We start from the raw sequence: 17,345 nt of genomic DNA on the forward strand, positions 1-17,345 counted from the left end.
CCAGTTCAGTGGGATCAGGAGGAGCAGAAGGTTGGGAAGATAAGGAGAGTGCACCTAGGAGGATTGTGGCTCCTGGAGGGATGTTCAGGGGCAGGTTGACGGGGTGTTGGCAGGGAGATGTGCAAAGCTCTGATTTTAGGGCTCTGCAACACATTAACCCAGGCCAAAAAAATAAGCAACATAATGGAGTGATGTGGCTTCTGCTCTGACAACATCCATCCACCCGAGGAGCTCCTGAGTATTTGGTGAAAACAGGGGTGTTCATCTCCTCATCACTCCTGTGGCAAAGCGAGCAGTATGAGTAACTCCTGGCAGGGGTGAGTAAGTGGTGCACAGCTCGGGTTGTGTGCTCCTTGCTCAACACTGCACTGCCCAGCTGCAGCAAAGCCAGGAGCAGATCTGGTGATACATCACATCCGAGTTTGTGACTTATGGGCAGTAATTATCGTAATTAAGCAGTGGTCTCAAAATACTCCCTGGGTTGCGAATGCTTCTCTGCTCAAGTAAACTCCCATTTACCTAACTGAGTAAGGGCACAGCAATTCTGCCCCATAAGGCTTTGTATAGCATATGAAATTTGTATCTTCAAATTATGCATCTAGTTAAAACACTCTTATAAGTAATATTCATAACTGTTTGCAGTATAAACATATTACCAAGTTAAAATTAAATGAGCAATTATCATATAGTGTAATAAATATACAAAAATTCACTCCTTACAATACAATCTAAAGTTCACCAAACAGAGCTGCAATGCTGTGTAACTAAGCAAACAGGATAGGTGTGAAATTAAACAGGATATAGATGCATTGTGCGAGAGAGATTTGGTGGTGGAAATGAGTCACCTCTTTGTCAACAGCATTGCTACCAACTACAGCTTGCTGTGCAGAGGGGAAGGGAGGCATCCAGAACAGCAGTGGCTGTGCAAAAATGACAGCAGAGCCAGCCCAGCCTGCAGTCAGTCACCTTGAACAGCAAGAAGTGCCACCAGAGGAGCTCAGGGATGCCCAGGGTCTCCATCCCTGCTCCATCAGCTGGCACAGCTCTGATCCAGTGCTGTGGGAGCTGCTTCCTCCTGTCTGCAAACAGGGATGGTGCCTCATGGCTTGGAGAACAGATAACTGAAAACTTATGGGAAATACAGAATCCACCCAATGCCTCTGATAAATAGAGTCATACAGTGTGATGTTAGAGCTGTTCCAGTGACCTGAATTCACAAATGAGCTCTCTTTGGTGACCTGGTTTCACCATGCCCAAGAAGGGCAGCAGTTCTGCCTCAGCTGCCAGCACAGCTCAAGGGGTGCAATCCTGCTTTCAGGTGCACTAGCACAAGAGTGGGACTGGGCTGTGGTCCCAAATTCATCCCAGGGGAGCCCTGCTTCCAGCCCCTCTGGTTGGTGGCCCCACAGAGAGGAGAGAGGCTGTTATGGTGCCTTTCTCCAAAGGACAGCACCACAGCTTCTTTCCTGTGCAGTCCCACACCATGCTGCCCTGGGAACATCCCATTCCTTAGGGGACAAGGATCAGGTGCCCTGACTGAAGCAGAAAAAGGAGCTGACTTTGCTCCACGCTATTTTGCACATTAATTGTTACATAAATGCATTCAAATATTTGTAAGGTTGATTGAAAATGTGGCTAAATCAGACTGCTCAGATTTAACCACCAGAAATTAAATCAGATAATAAACAATCAGCATTTCATTCCTACAAAAGGATGATAATTTTGTAGGACTTTGGGTTTATATTGTCTATGCACCTGCATGTGGAATGCTAGTGATAAAGTGAGATTTGATAGCAAATTGGACTGGCAGACAGTTTTTGAACATAATTGCTCAAAAGAAACCACCCGGAATCAATTTAATCATAGTGCAACTGATTTTTAATTTCCAATGGGACAAAAAAGTACCATTCACGTTAGGATTTTACTGACTTTGGTTTGTAATCATGAAACCCCTGTATTGTAGCCAAGCTAATTAAATAAATGCTAAGTATTTCTCACTTTGCAATACAGAAAAAAAAATAATTAAAAGTGCCTCCTAAGCAGCAAAATGAACAAAATCTAATGGCCTGGCAGCACACTCAATCCGTGGTTAGACACACTTTGTTCTTGTTGCAGTTGTGAAATTTGGGGACAATTATCAGCAGTTTCTCTTGAGGCTCTCTGGACAATTAGCAGTGGCACTAACAGACGGTGGGGACACAAAGCCCAATGGCCAGAAAGGAAGCATTGCTGCAAAACTTCACCAGAAATCTGGTGTGCAGTGCTGAAATCTGTCCTGCAGAAAAGGTGCTGCCCTGGCAAAGAGGGGGATGCCCAGCAGGGCAGCCTGCCCTATGCTCTCTTGTCTTTCAGGGCAGGAGAAGAGCTATGCAGCCACCAAAAGGAGTGAGGCAGAAGAGCCAGAGCCCCTTCCTGCTCCCCTGGTTGAGGAGGCACTCGGTGTGGGTGTGGCAGAGGAAGCAGCTGCTCACAGCTGCCTGAGCTTCAGAGGGGAAAGCAGCTGTCAGGTCATGTGCTGACTGGAGAATGAGTCCAAAAAACACATGGAGTGTATTAGGAATAGGAAAACAAACTGCCCCATAGTACCCTGGTCCTGACAGGAAAAGGCTGAAGCAATTACATTAATTTCATTTGGGATAGGAAGTAATCTCCAGCTATTAAGGCACAATGATCTTACAGCCCTGTATCCTGAGACTGAGACAAGACTAGATTCTTGCCTTTTCCTCCTGCTTTTGATTCAGGGAGGGAGGAATTGGATCCTACATTCTTATGGGGGAAACATTAAGAATTTCTTCCTCTGATCCTGTTGAGCATCTTGAACAAAAGAACATTGCAGAGAAGTGAGGTGCTTCTGCTCCCCTCCGTGACTGCAGCATCCCCCTCCACCAGGAGCTTGCCTGGCAGCAGGTGTGGATGTTTCTGATGAAGTAGGCAAAGAGCAAAATTGGCCTTTCTGCCTTTGTGCTGCTTTGTGAGGGCTGTGGGAGGACAGACAATACCTGAACTCTCCGGATGCCTGGTAGCCCACAGCCTTCAAACAGCTCCCAGCAGCACTGAAGTGTCAGAGTCTGTTCCCAGTGAATCTGGGCTTTGCAGGACACTGCACTGCCAGGCTCTGGGAGCCACGGAATGCTGTGACACTTTGATCTGAGGCTCAGAGCTGAAAGAGCATCACTGAATCACAGCCTGTTTCTGCACGCCTGATCACCGCAGGGTGAGAGAGCAGCCTGTGCTGGGTACCCAGGGATCCCTTGGCACAGGAATAAGTGTTCTGGCAGCACAGCTGAAAACCCAGGGGTGCTCAGGGAACTCTCAAACCCAGGGGTGCTCAGGGGGATCTCAGGGTGAGTTCCTGAGGGCTGCCAGCCCACATGAGGGGAACACATGAACACCCAGGGAACTGATAAAACACTGACAGCTCCCGAGCCCCTCCTTCTAATCAGCACAACAATATATTTAGGGTCATAAATGCTGCCTTTTGGCTGGGAAAGTGTCCATGGTGATGGGGTAGCATCTAGGCCAGGAAGTTTTGCCTTGCCCCAGACACAGGGGCAGCAAAGAATGGGTGTTTATACAATGCACATAGCAGTGCAATGCCCAGCTCATCCTTCAGGCTTTCAGCAAAACCAGCCTGCTCCACTATATATATATTTAAGATTGATAATTCCTGTCACAAGAAAGCCCCAAGCAGTTGGCCTGGCTTTAATAAAACACAAGTCACTGGTGCCTTCTCTCTTTTGCTCAAGGGTGAAAAAAAAGTTGTGCTTGTCCTTTGTGGAGCTGGGAAAGATGAGCATCAGAGTATTTTGGGCACAAAACCCAAATCCTCACGAGTAAGTTACCCCACCCTGCAGGAGTCAGCTCAGGTTAATCAGCGATCCAGTGCTCAGGCAGGGGACACCAGTCCCATGAAGAGCTACCACAGCCCTCACATTTCTGGGTAATTGTGGTTAAAGAAACCCACCAGCTCCCTAGGGTTAAGATGCTCTGGGGCTTAGTCGATTCAATTTTTCGTCACAAAGCAAGAAAACCAGAACAAAAAAATCCCACTGCAAGATGCTCAAGGCATCCAGAGGCTGGAAGGCAACCTACACCAAGGAAAGTCAGCTTTCATTCTGAATGGGTGTATTCCCCACACACGTAGCCTCCTTGCCATATTATTGGAGCTAACAGATCCTTTTTTATCACACCTGTCCCACAAAACCCCGGACAGCCTTCATAACTCCATGCAGAATTGAAAATGAGCTATCCTTACAAATGACATCCAACACTAGTCTAATAAGAACTAAAGATTTAAAAGGGCAGGTTTTTTTTTTCTTTTAAACAGCCCATTTGAGAATGGCAACATCCCCAAATAAGCCTGTAGTATTCCCAGGAAATGATGCAGCTCTGCAGGATGGTTAAAAATAAACTTGTTGAAATGCTCTCCCTCTCTTGTACTCTACGGGAATTTCCTGTGACTGCTGCCTTCAGGGAATGCCTAGCAGAGAAGTACCGGCATGCTTTATCTGTCCTGCCCCACCCTGTCACTCCAGGGAGTGGATCTGCCGGGAAAGGGCTTTGCTGGCTTACCAGGTGGGATTCCGGTGCTTAAATATCGCTGATTAGTGCCATTGGAAATGCCCTAGGGTATCCAGCTTGATTCCCAGCAGCTGCTTCGGGAGGGTGGAGGCTTCTGGCAGGTCCTCAGTTGAATTTGGCATCCTTGGAAATCCTCAGGTCTCTAAACGGTGCTGGGATATCCAGGGCTGCCAGTGCTCCTGGTGCAGACAGGTAGGAGCTCAGCACAGCGATCCATGAGGTTCCTACCAAGCCAAATTTACTGAGGTCCTCAGGATCCAGGACTGCAGCAGAGCTGGGATGTCCTGGCTCTGGGCAGCCAAGTGCTCTGCAGCATCCTGGTGGCAAGGGCAGAGGGGGCACTGTGGGAAAACTTGGGAGAGCCTTAGGATGTCTCAGGGCAGTGTGGAAGGAAGGAAGATGTGCTTCAGACACTGAGCAGATCCCACACCTTCAGCCAAGCCCTGGTTACCTGCAAACAGGGCTGGCAAAAGGCTGCTGCCTGCCTGAGCCAGAGCCATGAGCAAACCACAGGTACTCCTGGGTATGGAATGGCTCCTGCAGGAAATCACATCACCTCACTGTCCTCCTGCTTAGATTTATTTCGCTGGGGACAACTGAGAGGCCCCAGTGTTTTTCCTCCCTGTGCCCTGTGGAGCAGGGCAGCAAAAGCTGAAAAGATGGCATAAAATAATGCTTTCCCCCAGTGAGATATTTGAGAAGTAAAAATATAAAATGTAGTAGAAAGCTTCAAATAAAATGAGAAATGACAGCATCCTGTAGGGAGGAGATGCAGGCATGGCTTATTCAAACTTGGGCTCTCTCAACTTTATGGTTTATTTTTCCTCGCCAGAGACCTACGAGTCTGATAGGAACTGTCTGAATATCCCAAATAAGCTCAGGCCTCATCCTGAGCAACTGACTACCCTAAACTTTGCCTGCACAGGGGAGTTTTGCCAGATGCCCCAGAACAGGAACAGAGATGACACTACTATTGCAGTATAACTGCCTTTTCCTTATGCTGCTCATTTCTTTCCCAAGTTCAACCACAAAAGAAAAAAAAAGAAGAAAAAAGGGCATGTTAGTGTAGCTGTCCAGTGTTAAGATCTCAGACTGCACTCAAAAAAGCTTTCCCACAAACACAAGGATGAAGGTGAAATCCCTGCAATCGTTTTCCTGCTCAGACCTCTGTGGATTTCAGCAGATCCACATGCTCCTGTGGGAAGAAAGGAGGAAGAAGGGTGTTGCTGAGCGACTTGGGAGACCAGCATCAGACTGGAAATCATATAATAAGGAGTAACATGGGAAGGTTTTCAAGGTTTCCCACAGTCTCCAGGACACCTGGGAGCTTCAAAGCCCTCCCTTCATATCCCTCCCATGACTGTGTTCCCCAGAGCAGGGGCTGAATTCCTCAGGCTCAGCTTCCACCCCTGTCCCTGGGAGGCCAGGCCACCCCTTCAGGTGTTCCTGGGAAAAACAACAGGACACAAAGGGTTGTGAGGCACATCTGAAAAGCTGTTTCACTGCTCTGGAGGGAACAGTCCATTTGTGGGGAAAGATGTGAGGTGGTAATAATCCCCTCAAGTGCCAGGATGGTCTTTAGGCTCTTAGCCCCAGAGAGAACACAGTTTCCATTTCCAAAGTGAAACTGGGACACCAGTAATCTTTAGGGTGTGCAATGAGTACTGGTGTCTGGGTAAAGTTTATGAAGCACAGGAGACTGCAGGGGAAATAGGCCTCTGGGGAGAAAATGCACATTTAAGAGCAGGGCTTGTCCAGAGGCAGGGATCCTGGCAGGGGGAACAGCAGATTGCCTCTCACCACCAAAGGCTGCACAGGCAGCTGGACACATATATTTAGCTGGATGAAACAAGAGAGAAACCTTAGGAGCTGACTTGGAGAATAAGCATCAAGAAGTGCTCCAGTCCCTTATTTTGGTGCAGCTGTTTTACACCCCAGTAATTTAATACACTCTGTAATAGACATGCTGCTGCCAGTACCCACCAGAGCACTGTGAAGCTGCTGCTGACACTGATAGGGACCCACAGAGAAGGGAAAGCCACCAGGACACAGTTCTCAGCCAGATTCCAGAGCTTCCTGAGGAGTCAGGGTCCAGATTCAGAGCAAAGATGAGGAGCGCTTTTCTTTTGGCGCTTAGGGCACCAACACAGAGATACAGCTGGAAGTTGTGCTCCAAAACCAAATGAGGGGTGCTGCTACCTCCATTTGGAATGGGTTATTTATCAGTTTCCTGAGCACAATCTGTTTCACTGGATACAGGATCTGCCCTTGGAGCTGACACAGCTGTGAAAGGGGAGGCTAAAAAAGCACTCTGACACCGACAGTGCAGGTTTGAGGGTAAAGTTAAGTGAGCCTGATAAACCAGCTCATCACATTGGTTACAAAAGCCATGTAATATCGGATCCTGTTAATTGTTAAACTTGTGTTAACAGGGTGATTGCCATTTCAGACTGAGCCAAGCCACTGAGCCACATGGCACCTCCATCTGCCTCCCCTCATCCCCAGCACCCTCCCAGCAGCTGGAGCAGCCTGGAGCACCCTCAGCATTCCCATCCTGGCCTGCCAAGTGTCCCTGCTGGGTGGCAGAGGTTCCAGGTGCTCTACAGCCACTCTCCCTGCTGGCACAGACTGTGCTCCCCCTGCTCCTCCAGCCCTCGAGGTGCAGCTGGGGTGGCAATATGGATGAAGATGGTCTGAGGACAAGACCCCATCCCAGGGATGCTGCAGGTGAAGCTTTGTACCACAGTGTCAAACCAGAGAGCCTTTAAATGTCAAGTTTCATTAGCCTGGTGATGCCCCAGCCCTCCTGCAGGAGCAGCAGCACATCTGAGAGGTGGATCCCAAACTTCATGGATTGCTGCCCAGCTGTAACTTTTCCAGTATCACTCTGCCCCCTCTGCCTTGCCTTAAAATGGCTCATTTTGCATTCCTGCACTGTGGAAGCTTCCCTAATCTTTGCTGCACCTCCACAAGTGGGAGTCTCCCTAATTTCCAAGCAGGCATTGAGCAGGCTGGTCTGCAAGGGCAATGGAGTGGGGTGGATGAGGGAGGCACAGCAGCTCTCACAGTCCCATGATGCCCACAGCAGAGGCTCCCCCATCCTCCACCCCTGAGCCAGCAGCTCCCATCACCCTCCCTTTGTCCCCATCACCCTCCCCAGATCCTGTCCCCTGCCTCCTGCACTTTACTGACCTCCCCACAGAGATTTGTGACTTCTTCAGTGCCCTGATAGTCAGGCCATGCTCTCCTTGTTTTCTACCAGTGCTTTTTGTCTTCCTGCAACGTAAATTAGTGTGGGATATGCCCTGGCCTCTCTCCTGCTACCTTCCTTTGGGAATATTAAGGAAAACAGTTAATTCTATTTTTTTCCATTTGCCAGTGGCCAGCTCACATCAATAAATTATCCTCACCATGTCGTGCAAGTAAATTTGCTGTCTCCTCCTGAGACCTTTTCCCTTGCATGTCTGAAGAGTTTCATATTTACCTTGATCTCTTCCACAATATTTCTTTCATTATTTATTTTTCTTTGGTGCATTTGTCTGTATGTGTTCACACGTGCGTGTTACTCCTGTCACTCTCTCCCCTCTGCTCTGTAACACCTCCCTCCCTTCTCTGGGGTGACATTTTACACTTCACATATGCCTCTCTCTTACCCTTGATTATTTTCTGTTCTTCCACACTCATTCACAGTGCCCTGTTTTAACTCCCGTGGTATTTATTACTGTGTGGCACATAAAAGCTGCAGACATGCTGTGATTTGTTTGCCACTGCTTCTCATCTTCTGCCAGCCCACTTCATGCCCTTCCTCTCCTTTACCTTGTGGGGTTCAAACTCACCCATACTTCTCGGTTTTTCCTATGCAGTTGCAATAGAAGCAGATATCTCTATTTCTCCATGTTTGGGAACTGCTTCCACTTTGCTTTAGGGTTTAGTGGAACCACAGGCTCTGCCTCTCTCCAGGTGAGAGCTCCAAACAGCCACAGCAAGCACCAGAAGCACCTGGCTGACCCCAAACTTACCTCACAATGAGGTATGGATGCCTGGTTGAGGGCTGGCTCAACTCCACACTGGAGCTGGAGGAACTGGACAGGAGTAAAACAGAGTGTGGAGGAGCAGAGCCACTGCAGAACTCTCCCCAGTGCTGCAGGAAATGGTTAAACTGCAAGGGGTGCTGGAGGGGCTGTGAAAGCAGAGAAACCTAGCAAAGGGCAAAGTCATGAATCTGCTCTTTCCTCTGGAGATCAGGCAGGGCTGGGTTTATCTCAGCCATGCCAGCCAGGAGATTGTTTAAGCCATTCTTTAATCTGTCCCAAGAGCTGGGGTTGGCCTCTGATTTGAATCACCAGTCCCATATACCATTGTCCTAATGCCTCTTATCTCAGTTATTTTTAAACATTCCTCAGCAGCAATTACACCTTTCCTCTCCAATCTCCCCCAAAGCATCCTTTACTATTTACCAGCATTGATTTTTTGCATCCCGTTTTATTTATGCCTATTGTGCCTAGAATTAAAAAGTAAATGGCAAATTTGCAGACTCTGGCAAGCTTGAGAGTCCCTCTGCGTGTCTGTTCTCAATCCCACCTCTTCCATACACCTCAGATTGCTTTCTTTAGTGAAGCTACTTTAAAAATTTCCAGAGGGAAGCCTTGAAGAGGAAGTACACATCTTTTTTCTTTATGTTTAGCACATTTCTTTTATTTTATCAGTGGGCAGATGTGTCCTCTCATAGCTCCTCAGGATACTTCTCTGCTCCTTTCCATGAATTTCTTGCTAAATAAAAAGAAAAATGATTCATAACATGGAAACATTTTCTTACTCTGGGCTCCCAGAGCTGGGGCTTCACAGTTGCAGGAGGTGATGTGGTATCAGATCTTGTGTCAGATCTCACACAGGATGACCTCCCAGGACAGGTCATTGATTTAAGAGCCAGTGATGGGCTCAAAGCAGTCTGTAGACTGGTATGGGTAAATAATGGCTATTGGTGATCACTCTGCAGGTTCAGAAGAGCCTTAACAGATACAAATCTGCTTGTGCCCATGAAAGAACACCTTCTAGACCACAATTGTCAAGCAAAATGTCAGCTGGGTCTTTAGGATGGACTTCCTCTGACCAGGGTAAGGCAATGAGCTAGGGACAGCCTGAATGGAGAAATCAGAACTGCTGTGGGAAATGACAGGCTTCAATAACTGGAAAATGTAAACACACATGGAGAAAAACCTCAAGTGTTTATGCCTTTGGTTTGCTTAAACACATTGCTTCAATTCTATTTTGTTAGGCACGGATTTCTTTTTCCTCCTTGACAAAGATTCTGCCTCTCTTCCCCGCACTGCCGTTGCCAAACGTTGCTGCTAACTGCCACTAGAAAAAGCAACAGCAGAGGGGAACAAAGAAACTATTGTCAAACAAAAGCAGGCATAAATAAATGGAGGTTTCCTGGGGTCCTCCTAAAAACTAGACAAAACCTTCTTTCTCTTCCGAAAGAAACAATTTTGTAATGAATCATTCATTCCCTGGGGGTTATTGTTTGGCTGATGAACGTGCATAATGCTCAGTTACATAGGTGCAGGTGCTTCGAGGAGAAGGTATAGCACAGAATATAGAGAACATGTCAGTTCCAAGATGCTGCACAGACTGCAGCCTCTGCCCTGCTAGGAAATGACCCAAAACTAGAGTTTCAGTTTTCCCTCTTCAGCAAAACAGACCTTGTTTATTGGTCATTATAATGCAGAGGTTTATATATAACGAGCATCTTTCCAATACCTTCCACATCTCTGAATCAAGCTGAACCAAGCAGGTTAATAACAGTAAGGAGCTCCCTTTTCACCAGCTTGAAAATACTCTGGTTGAGGAGGGAAAGCATGTTGCTAAACAGAGCTTTGTAAGTCTCTGATGGGATCAAGTCCTGCCTTCTTGGAAGGCAGTTTGGTGTTTGAGCTGCAAGGTTTTAGGGATGAGCTAGGGCTATTCTATGTGCTTTTCCAGCAGGAGCCCCACCAAAGCCCCTTGGAGGTGAAAGAGGATTTGTACCTTCAAGGGCAGCTGCTGGGGGCTTGGGTGCCACCAGCTTGTTGGACAGTGAGCCAGCACCTGACCCTGGTGGGAGATCAGAGGTGAGACAAAGCTGAGAACTGACTGCAAGCATGGGGTTTTCTGGCATGGGAGAAAGGCTGCAGGACACCCAGACCTCTGAGGGGCTGCTAGCTTCAGTGGGGAAATGGTTCCTCCTCACTCCTTGCTGCCGTTCTGCAAGCTGGGACCAAGGAGAGGATGTCAGGTGTGTAAGCTGGAGGCAACAGTGATTTGTCAAGCCCCTCCCAAAGTCCACCTAGATGAAGTTTACTCATCTTCCACCCACAGCCAGTTGTGACTTCCTTGCCATGTTTTGCAAGATGTTTCTGATGTGAACATCTGCTCCCAGCAGCTGGTTGATGTTGCCATGAACTTTGGTCCTTAGGGACGAGCCCGTGGTACCAGAACATCTTTTTGCACAAATGCCTCTGTAAATCAGTGATCCCTGGGAGTGACATTACCAGTGGGTACCCCGAGCTGAGGGTCACTGCTGCTCTCAAGGAGCTAGAACCACCACCTTGTGTCTCACCATTTGGCCTTTGCCAGCAGAGAGGACTCCACCTCCTGCAGGAGTTTCTCTCCTGTGCTGTGCCCTTCTTGATGCTCTTCCAGCACCATTTACAGCTGGGCTGTAGCATCCTGGGTCGAGCTCAGCTGCCTCTCCTCCCTGCCTACTCAGAGGAAGGCATTTTGTCCAGCTGTGAGACAGTTTTGGGGGGATATTCTGTCCCCCTCTCTATTTCCTCAGCATCCTTTTAGGAATTGGACAGCAGACCTGGCCACAGCATGCTGCATCACTGCCTTTGGTTGCTGTACTGCAGGCACAGAATCCACACCTTTTTTTCTCCCTGTTTATTGCTCTGCACTGCACAGCATCCCATTAGCTGTGTTTGCAATGCTGCTCTTCTGAGAGTCGTCTCCAGTCGCTTGCTTTACAATCATCGGATTTATAACAAGCTTGACCAAACCCCAATCTAATTTGAAACTGTGCTAAAGCACTTTTATATTTACTTTAGTAATGAAATAAAATTTCAGTTCTGTTTTTAGAGTGATTTATTTCAGCATCTCTACTGGTACAATATCTCATTTGTGTTTCATAAATTGCCATAGGCAGGAGCAAAATGCGAAAACTGTTTTCAGCAAATTACTTCTAAAGAGGATGTTTTCCCCTGTACACTTACACAAAGAGATTTACCTTCTCAAAACTAACCAGTGATTTTGGTTCTCAATCTGACATCTGTTAAAAGTGCCTGATCTTTAGAAAAGGGTGAATAGACATCTTCTGATTATCTACCTATATCCAATATGGCTTAGACTGGATACTTAAATATAGTGCTAAATTAAATAGTTTTTGAAGCTGTGGACAAAAGTTATTTTAAAATAACTTTTCATGTGATCAGAATGTGGTCAGCTAACTTGCAACATCCCTGACAGTTATGTTTCTAGCCCTAAGTGGTCCAGCAGGATCTGATCTCCCACCAAGGACCAAGATAGGTGAAGAGTTCAAGGCAAGAAGTCTCCACAAAGGAGATGGAGAGGGTGGGCTTCAATTTTGAAACTCATTTTCCCCTTTGGTCCATCAGTGCCCAGATTTATTAACCTTCCCAACAGGCTGTAAAGCCCATCTATTTCCCTGTTCCAAGCTAAGGCTATTGCTAAGGGTGTGAACTGAGGAGGAATTATTTATGGAAGGTCCTTTGTCTAAGTTTATGCTGTTATTTTTAATTCATGTGGTAGGCGCCCAGTGCACTACTAAGATGCCTAGAGATACATTTTTAAAATTTGAATGCATAAATAAATAAAATACTCTGTACTCAACCAGACCTAAATTATACAGTACAAAGGGAGGAGCAATTCAATAGACATTAGGAAAAGCACCAAAGGAGCAGAGCAGACCACTGCTTCTTGCAGACCCAAGAATTCTTACCCTTGAGCAAGCAATAGAGAGGAGCTACAGCTGGCAGCTCAGATTTTGGATGGTGTTGCATCCCATCATCCAGCCTTTCACTGGAGAGCTGAGTGCAGGTCTGCAGCAACCCCAAACCCCACCAAAGTAAGTGCTCTTCCTAAATAAGCTGATTTTTAACCCAGCTACACATGGTGAAAGCCTGGCCCCTGTGGAAATGCCAGGCTCTTGGCCAGCAGCTCGTAGGGAAACCAGGGTTTCACCAACTGGCTTAATCAGTTGTGTAAGTCAGGTCTAACTACTGGATGAATCCATCGAAAGGCACCCACCACTTAAAAGACAGATGTTTAAAGAATCAGAAGACATTAAGCAAATAAACATCAGCTGGCCTATCAACAGGATGACTCTGATTGATGGTGCAAATATGATAGTGTGCACTAAGTACAGCGTACATCCATAAATGTGTGTAATTAGAGGTAGCAGAACATTTATGAACCTGACGCAACAACAGCATATCAGAAATGTAACCAAGAACTACTCTGGCCTGTGATGGGGTATCCATAAACATCCATAATTATATATAATGGGGCTAGAGTATGCTGATAACACACCGTGCTTATTGGATATGTAATCCCAGATAGCATCTCACAAACAGTGTTGTGATGTTCTTGGTTAAACTATACAAGCGATAAATACAGAATAATAAATGTATGCATTTTGCGTCCTTTCATTTGTGCGTGGCTTTAATTCAAATTACAGGGACAGGTAGGACTAAAGGCAGAACACATCAGCAGCTCTGCACACAACTTGCTGTGGCCCAGGAGCACCTGGAGCAGAGACTGGAGCATGGGGAGGGGGCTCAGGGCCTTTGCTACACAACAAGCAAATCCACGTCATCAAATTCTTTGCAAGAGTGAAAGCACAGATGGGAAAACTCCTGGCCTGGGTTTCCCTGGGGCAGGTTTGCACTGCAACCACAAATAGCAAACATTACTGAGCTATCACTTAAACAAACCAGCTCAGGCAATTTTACCAGTTTGGTGAGCATGGCATGGGCTTTGGTGACCACAGACTGTTGTCTAGGTTGCTGAGAGCCCCCGTGGCTGTCACTGCCACAGATGCTGTGCTCAGATCTACAATTCAAAAGGCACCAGCGTGGCTGACCTAGCCAGGCTGCGATGGCATCTCATGGCTGTGCTGGGGGCTTGGCCTCAGGAAGCAAAGGCAGCAGCTCCCCCTTACAAACACTTTTTTTCCTCAGGGTTTTCTGTCTGCGTTTCGCATTTTACCCAACCCGGGATTTGTTCTGTCATGGGGCAGTTGCATTTCTGAGGAATCCTCCCCAAAATGTGCCCAGCTGTGGAGGAAACCAAGCCATGAGCAAAGGACACATTGCACATACCCCTGGTGTCAAAACATAATCAGAGAAAAAGGATGTGACACAGGAAAGGCTCTCGTTCCTCGCCTGCAGCTCCAGCTCACATGGGTGATGAGGAAGCACCTGGTCCTGGTGACAGAGCCCATCCAGCAGCTGCCACCCCAGGGAAGAGGGGTGAGGACAAAGACATGTCCCCCAGTGTGCTGCTCACCCCAGCACAGCCAGATGTTGTCACCACAGCTGGGACAGGTGGCACAGCCCACAGCACCCTGCCAAGCCCCATGCTCCTGCCAGGTTTTTCCCCATTTTCATGCCATCAAACCTCCCCTGCCCCACTAGAAACAAACACTCACTGTGGCAACAGCCACTGCCCTCTACTTTCCAGCCTGTGGCTCCCCATGACAGACTATGCCAGCTTGAGCAATGAGGAGGATATATTTGCCATCAAGTGCATGGGCAGAAATACCTGAAACTGTAATTGATGGAGGCATTGATCTCATTTGTTGATGTGAAGCAATGGGAATCTTCTGTCTAAGAGAGGATGTCAGTTTGCATTGCACAATTCGGAAGTTTTATTCCCTTTGTTTTGAAAGAAGCCATTAGGAACCAGATGGCTCAGGGATTTGGTAATAGAATATGAAACCTCTCATCTCTCCATCGACCATTCAAATATGACCTATTGTGTTAGTCATAGAAAAGCATCAGATTACTTGCTGGTGTCTTACACAAAATGAGATATCCATCCTCTTCTGCAACCCAGCTCCAGCTGAAAAGATTTTCCAGTTGAAATAGTAGGATTTTGTTCCAGCAATTTGGCATTCAGCTTTAAAAAAAATCAAGTCTTTCTGGACTGTGAGCTGCACTAAGCTCTGTGCTGGGATAAAGCTGAGCCTGGCTGCTGCCTCATTGCTGACACAGATGTCTGCCAGTGCCACAAGGAAGAGATAGCTCTGAGACATGTCTTCAGGCCTGTGTAAGTCATGAGTGAAAGTACCTTATGCACAGTGCCTGGCTAATGCTCCTCAAAGAGAAGGGAAGGCTGGAATGGGTCTGTGGCTTTATCAGGATGACTTCTTGGGGAAGACACCATTGAAAGCAGTAGAAGTGATGAAACTGCACATCTCAGCTGATCTGGGGCGAGGCTCTGAAATGAAAGGCTGTCTCAGGGTGAATGGAAGAGAATCAGAGATATCCCTCAATGACAAAACACTTTTATCATCCTTTCCACTTAGTGGAGATGCTTTGAGATTTTCAGTCTCTGTGCTGCCAGCTGGAGTGTGAGGGAGGAGAGTGGTAAGGGAATATCCTTGATCAGGTCCATGACCCACACAGCAAAATGTCAAACTAAACAATCTCTCTGTTATGGTGAACCAAATGTCATAGAACAACACAGGCTTGTAAGGAAATACTGGTAAATGTAGAATTATAGAATTATAGAATAATTTATGTTGGAAAAGATCTTTAAGTTTGCTGAGCCCAGCCATTATTCCAGCATTTCCAAGTCCACCACAAATGGATGGGATGGGTCCCTAAGAGCCACATCCACACATCTTTTAAATACCTCCAGGGGTGGGGACTCAGCCACTCCCCCGGACAGCCTGTTCCAGTGCTTGATAAACTTTTCCATGAGGAAATCTTTCCTAATACCCAATTGAAGCATTCCCTGGCACAACTTGAGGCCATTTCTTCTTGTCTTATCACTTGTTTCTCGGGAGAAGCGTCCAACCCCTACCTGGCTACACCCTCCTGTCAGGGAGTTGTAGAAACCAACAAATCACCCCTGAGCCTCCTTTTCTCCACGCTGAGCCCCCACAGCTCCCTCAGCCTCTCCTCATAGGAGTTGTGCTCCAGACCCTTCCCCAGCTCTGTTGTCCTTCTCTGGACACACTGCAGCCTCTCGATGTCCTTCTCATAGTGAGAGGCCCAAAATTGAACCCAGGATGGAGCTGTGGCCTCACCAGTGCCCAGTACAGAGGGAGGGTCGCTGCCCTGGTCCTGCTGGTCACCCTATTGCTGATCCAAGCCAGGATGTTACACGTTGGGGTATTGGGTTTTCAAGGCCACGTTTTGGTTGCATTCAGAAACACAGGAAAAGATGAATGAAACAGGACAGGAGAGCAGAGAGAAATATGTCTTCAATGTATTCAGTTTTCCCCACTCAAGACAAACCTCTGCTATTGTGCACACCTGCTCTCTTCTTGGACAGCTGAGTAAATTAAGCTTTTAAGGAAAATATGCATGTTGTGGTTGGTTTGACCCCAGGTGGTAGCTAAGCCCACACAGCCTCCTGATCACTCTGTCCAGGTGGGATGGGTGGGGAAGAGAATTGGAAGAGTAAAGGTGAGAAAATTCATGGGTTGAGAAAAAGACAGTTTAACAGGTAAAGCCAAAGCAGCACTCACACAAGCAAACAGGGAATTAATTCATTCACTGCTCCCCATGGGCAGGCAGGTGCTCAGCCACCTCCAGGAGCAGGATCCTGTCCTATGTAATGATGATTTGGGAATCACCAAATGATTGTCCCTTGCTCTGAATGTCCCTTGCTTCCTTCTTCTTCCCCCAGCTCTTTATGCTCTGGGGTCAGCCATCCCAGCTGTGTCCCCTCCCAACTCCTTGTGCACCCCCAGCCTCCTGGGCTGTGGTGAGGGGCAGACAAGGCCTTGACCCTGTGTAAGTCAAGGACTAAAAAATCAGGGCAAGAATATATAACTGAGGATGGTGGCACAGGAAGAAGAATGGAGGGACTACACCAATCTCCTCACTTACAGCAGATGGAGAAAAAGAAAAGCTGCTCAGGCTGTGCAGCTGTAACTGCAGTGAACAGCCAGAGATACTCTCCCACATGGATACCAAAATATATTACAAAACAGAAAAAGCCCAACATGTTTTCAATAGAGACAAAGTTTGCTGTCCTGCTCCCCTTGCCATAAGCCTCAATAACCTAATGTAAAAAAAGAAAAAAAGGGATATGATCTCATGCTTGGTGATTTATCTAAAGTGAGTTGCTGGGCTCAGTCCAGCTCTTAGCAGGCAGATCCAGGCTTGGTGAGCATCTGCACACTCCTGACCTGCTGGTGGTTTCCTCAAGAAGGTCTGGCACTGACAGCCCAGGCCTTCCCAAGGGTTTTTATTTTCCATTTCAAGGGCAGCAGAGCTGAAGGGATAGAGACTGGACTATTCTTCTTTATTTGTAGAAGTAGTTCTTCCCAGGTGAGGAATTAGATTTACCAGTGGGATAGTCTTGCTGTGTGGTTTTGTGCCAATGAGGGTTAGAAAAGTCCATGGCTGTAGAGACAATGCATTTCACACATCCAAGCTTTACCTAAAAACAGGCAAGAGAAATAAAAGTGATGGGAAGCAATGAGCAGGAAAGCCAGCAAAAGAAGGGTTGAAATACATTGAAACCCACCC

This window comes from Lichenostomus cassidix, chromosome 1 (assembly GCF_008360975.1).
Source record: "Lichenostomus cassidix isolate B80296 chromosome 1, HeHo_3.0, whole genome shotgun sequence".
Lineage (NCBI taxonomy): Eukaryota > Metazoa > Chordata > Aves > Passeriformes > Meliphagidae > Lichenostomus > Lichenostomus cassidix.